The sequence below is a fragment of the Rhynchophorus ferrugineus genome, unplaced genomic scaffold (genome assembly GCF_030347505.1).
Source record: "Rhynchophorus ferrugineus isolate W39M unplaced genomic scaffold, kcgeb_rfMv2 rfM530, whole genome shotgun sequence".
Classification (NCBI taxonomy): domain Eukaryota; kingdom Metazoa; phylum Arthropoda; class Insecta; order Coleoptera; family Curculionidae; genus Rhynchophorus; species Rhynchophorus ferrugineus.
In genome coordinates, this window is record NW_027473107.1 from 1 (window position 1) to 5,000 (window position 5,000).

Sequence of the window (5,000 nt, forward strand, 5' to 3'; positions counted from 1 at the left end):
GTACGACGACGACGACGGTATCACTGCGAGATCGCGAATTCGGCGGGAACATTCGGCTTCGTTAGAAGAAGATGATCCACGATTCATATGCGATTGGAATTATTATTTTTATGGACGTATCGGTTTTTCATCGGAACGTTCATAAAACAGCAACACATTTTGCGATAGCTCTCTGCTCTCCGAGCGAGAATAAAATAAAAAATCACGAAACGTTTCTCGTACGAGGTTTCCTTGTCGCTTTATATATTTCTATCTAGCGAAGGGTTCGGAGAGAATGTTTTTCGAGGTCTTATAAACGCCGAACGATATTTTGCGGCATCCAATTTTCGACGTAGTCGACGATCGTCGTCGATAATCGAGATAATTGGGTGCCTAGTCGATCGGTTGTGTATAAAAAAAACAAAAGATGTGTCTAAGATGATGATATCGTTTTGTTTTATTAGACAACTAATATTAAAATGTAAGAGCGTGGCGCCTCGGACCGGTTTTTCCGTCGTCTAGGCGCGCTATCATGCACCTCCTTTTTATTAGTCGTCGATATATATTATATATCGTCGTCTTACGCACACGTTTCTTTATAAGTCAAACTTATAAAATAAACTGTGTCTGTATTTGTTTTATCTGCTTCGTGTCGATAAAATAATAAGAACAGTTCCCTGGTTGATCCTGCCAGTAGTCATATGCTTGTCTCAAAGATTAAGCCATGCATGTCTCAGTACATACCGAATTAAGGTGAAACCGCGAAAGGCTCATTAAATCAGTTATGGTTCCTTAGATCGTACCCACAATTACTTGGATAACTGTGGTAATTCTAGAGCTAATACATGCAAACAGAGCTCCGACCAGAGATGGAAGGAGTGCTTTTATTAGATCAAAACCAATCGGTTTCGGGTTCGCGCTCGTCATCGTACAACTTGGTGACTCTGAATAACTTTAAGCTGATCGCACGGTCTCGCACCGGCGACACATCTTTCAAATGTCTGCCTTATCAACTGTCGATGGTAGGTTCTGCGCCTACCATGGTCGTAACGGGTAACGGGGAATCAGGGTTCGATTCCGGAGAGGGAGCCTGAGAAACGGCTACCACATCCAAGGAAGGCAGCAGGCGCGCAAATTACCCACTCCCGGCACGGGGAGGTAGTGACGAAAAATAACGATACGGGACTCATCCGAGGCCCCGTAATCGGAATGAGTACACTCTAAACCCTTTAACGAGGATCAATTGGAGGGCCAGTCTGGTGCCAGCAGCCGCGGTAATTCCAGCTCCAATAGCGTATATTAAAGTTGTTGCGGTTAAAAAGCTCGTAGTCGAATTTGTGTCTCGCGCCGCCGGTTCATCGTTCGCGGTGTTAACTGGCGTGTTTTTCGCGAGACGTCCTGCCGGTGGGCTTAGTCGTGTCGCGTCGCCGTCGCGCGTGCGTTTCGGCGTGCGTGTTGTGCGCGTCGTGGTTACGACGGCCCAACTCAATCCTGCCGCGGTGCTCTTTACTGAGTGTCGAGGTGGGCCGGCACGTTTACTTTGAACAAATTAGAGTGCTCAAAGCAGGCTAAAATTTCGCCTGAATACTGTATGCATGGAATAATGGAATAGGACCTCGGTTCTATTTTGTTGGTTTTCGGAACCCCGAGGTAATGATTAATAGGAACGGATGGGGGCATTCGTATTGCGACGTTAGAGGTGAAATTCTTGGATCGTCGCAAGACGAACAGAAGCGAAAGCATTTGCCAAAAACGCTTTCATTGATCAAGAACGAAAGTTAGAGGTTCGAAGGCGATCAGATACCGCCCTAGTTCTAACCTTAAACGATGCCAGCTAGCGATCCGTCGACGTTCCCTAATATGACTCGACGGGCAGCTTCCGGGAAACCAAAGCTTTTGGGTTCCGGGGGAAGTATGGTTGCAAAGCTGAAACTTAAAGGAATTGACGGAAGGGCACCACCAGGAGTGGAGCCTGCGGCTTAATTTGACTCAACACGGGAAACCTCACCAGGCCCGGACACCGGAAGGATTGACAGATTGAGAGCTCTTTCTTGATTCGGTGGGTGGTGGTGCATGGCCGTTCTTAGTTGGTGGAGCGATTTGTCTGGTTAATTCCGATAACGAACGAGACTCTAGCCTGCTAACTAGGCGCTTTTTGACATCCTAAAGGCCCGCCGGCCGCGTTGCTTTCGGGTTTCGCGGTTCGTGCGCGGTTTTTACTGTCGGCGTACAAACTATTCTTCTTAGAGGGACAGGCGGCTTCTAGCCGCACGAGATTGAGCAATAACAGGTCTGTGATGCCCTTAGATGTTCTGGGCCGCACGCGCGCTACACTGAAGGAATCAGCGTGTCTTCCCTGGCCGAGCGGCCCGGGTAACCCGCTGAACCTCCTTCGTGCTAGGGATTGGGGCTTGCAATTGTTCCCCATGAACGAGGAATTCCCAGTAAGCGCGAGTCATAAGCTCGCGTTGATTACGTCCCTGCCCTTTGTACACACCGCCCGTCGCTACTACCGATTGAATGATTTAGTGAGGTCTTCGGATCGACACGCGATGGCGTTTCGGCGTCGTCGATGTGTAGGAAAAGATGACCAAACTTGATCATTTAGAGGAAGTAAAAGTCGTAACAAGGTTTCCGTAGGTGAACCTGCGGAAGGATCATTACAGTGTGTTGTTATGCCTATATATATATAATAGGTAAACGTACAAGTCTGTAAAAATCATTGTCGAACGTTAAAGAGCCATCTACGAAGTTCGGAAGTTCCGATCGAATTTCGACGTCGTCAACGTAGCTGTTTTCGGGTACCTATAATATATGGTTTTAAAAGATGTACGCCCGAAAGCGGAGATATATACGATGAAGATGTTGTTATATAGGACGACGAGTAATAATCGTCGGCCTACGACGGATTTCGTTATAAATGGACAAATCGAGCGCAAAATAAAACGATTTTGCCAATTATATTTCTAATCGACGTTTCGATCCTCATATCGACGAACATATACGATGATCGGTAATGTGATTAGTTTACGAAAATCTTATCACCCTTCGTTTGTTTCATTCCAAAAGGGTGAGATTTAGTTTACGAAAATATTGCCAAACTATGATCAGCGTATGCTCTTTTGTTGTCGTACGAGGTGAGACGACGAAAATTTACAACGAACGTCACCATTTCGAGTAGTCTGTCTCCGCTCCTCTCGTTGTGTGTAGTGGAGAAGACGAAAATAAACCGTAAGAGCGTTTTAAAGTCGACGGCGGCTGCGAAAGGGGCGCAAGCGCTGTCTATGACGTGAGCGCGCGTCGTCGTCGTCGTCGTCGTCTTATAATAGAAACGTTTCGATATGCGTTTAAAACCTAACTTAAAAAAAGATTACCCTAAACGGTGGATCACTTGGCTCGTGGGTCGATGAAGAACGCAGCTAATTGCGCGTCAACTTGTGAACTGCAGGACACATGAACATCGACATTTCGAACGCACATTGCGGTCCTGGGATCTCATACCCGGACCACTCCTGGCTGAGGGTCGTATCTCATTTCAAGACTGCTCGGATTTTCTTTGATCTTCGCGATCGACGAGAAATGTCTGAGCGTGCTGAGCGTATAAGCGCGATTCGATCGCGACGTTCTAAAACGTGACAGCGGACCCGTACGTGTGACCTAACTCTCTCGTACGGGTCGTACGAATATGAAAGGGATGAGACGTGTTTAAAACGGTCGTTCGCACGTTTTTGTGATAAACGTAGCGCGCACCATTAATACGATCGTCGTATCCGATAAAATTAGTTTTTAATCGACGTCGGATCGTAGGTGCGTTGTCTCTCGAATACGAGGGAGAAAACACCGTTTTTCGACGGCGCGTCTTTTCCATTCTAAACTTTTATATTTCGTATTGGCTCCTAATCTTCATTATTATGATGATTACGAGCGCCACGCATATTAAACTAGCGACCTCAGAGCAGGTGAGACTACCCGCTGAATTTAAGCATATTACTAAGCGGAGGAAAAGAAACTAACTAGGATTCCCTTAGTAGCTGCGAGCGAACAGGGATTAGCCCAGCACCGAATCCCGCGACCGACATCGGGCGCCGGGAAATGTGGTGTTCGGGAGGGTCCATTATCTCGACGTTACGTCGCGCGTCCAAGTCCATCTTGAACGGGGCAACAGCCCATAGAGGGTGCCAGGCCCGTAGCGACCGTGACTGACGGCGAGAGGATCTCTCCTTAGAGTCGGGTTGCTTGAGAGTGCAGCCCTAAGCGGGTGGTAAACTCCATCTAAGGCTAAATATAACCACGAGACCGATAGCGAACAAGTACCGTGAGGGAAAGTTGAAAAGCACTTTGAAGAGAGAGTTCAAGAGTACGTGAAACCGTTTAGGGGTAAACCTGAGAAACCCGAAAGGTCGAAGGGAGAAATTCATTCGCGGCTCGTAGTAGGCGGCGTGCGATCGCGTGACACGTGACGTTTCGGCGTTGCGCGCGCCTTTCGTACGTCGATCCGGCGACGAACGCGTGCACTTTTCTCCTTGTAGGACGTCGCGATCCGTTGGGCGTCGGCTTAAGGCTCGAGGTGGAGACCGTAGACTGCGGTTCGCGCCGTTTTCGTTTACGGACCCTCGTGTTCGCGGTCGACTCGCTCGACGGTATACCGAATGGTTTAAGGCCGCTACTCGTTAGCGTTCGGCTCGTCGCAAGCGCGTCAGATGCACGTCGGTAATCGGACCCGGTGCCGTTTCCGACCTCTGATGACTGTTGGCGACGAGGTTCTCGAACAGACCTAGACCGATCGGCGACGCTATAGCTTTGGGTACTTTCAGGACCCGTCTTGAAACACGGACCAAGGAGTCTAGCATGTGCGCGAGTCATTGGGAATCACTAAACCTAAAGGCGTAATGAAAGTGAAAGTTCGTCTCGCACGAACTCAGGGAAGATGGGCGGTTTACCCTTAAAAGTGGCCGCTTCGCATTCCCGGGGCGTCTCGTTCTCATCGCGAGAAGAGGCGCACCAAGAGCGTACACGCTGGG

General features: G+C 48.6%; 3 non-coding genes across 3 annotated transcripts in view; all 3 read left to right on the forward strand.

The window, feature by feature from the left end:
• Positions 1-653: 653 nt before the first annotated feature.
• On the forward strand, positions 654-2,642 carry LOC143206050 (small subunit ribosomal RNA). The gene has a single exon (XR_013008085.1). It is a non-coding gene; the product is annotated as a small subunit ribosomal RNA (ribosomal RNA).
• A 708-nt stretch (positions 2,643-3,350) lies between these two features.
• LOC143206046 (5.8S ribosomal RNA) lies at positions 3,351-3,505 on the forward strand. Its single transcript, XR_013008082.1, has one exon. It is a non-coding gene; the product is annotated as a 5.8S ribosomal RNA (ribosomal RNA).
• Positions 3,506-3,924: 419 nt separating this feature from the next.
• Positions 3,925-5,000, forward strand: part of LOC143206047 (large subunit ribosomal RNA) — a 4,098-nt gene continuing 3,022 nt past the window's right edge. Inside the window, exon 1 of the ribosomal RNA XR_013008083.1 lies at positions 3,925-5,000. This exon is cut by the window's right edge and continues 3,022 nt beyond it. This is a non-coding gene — a ribosomal RNA (large subunit ribosomal RNA).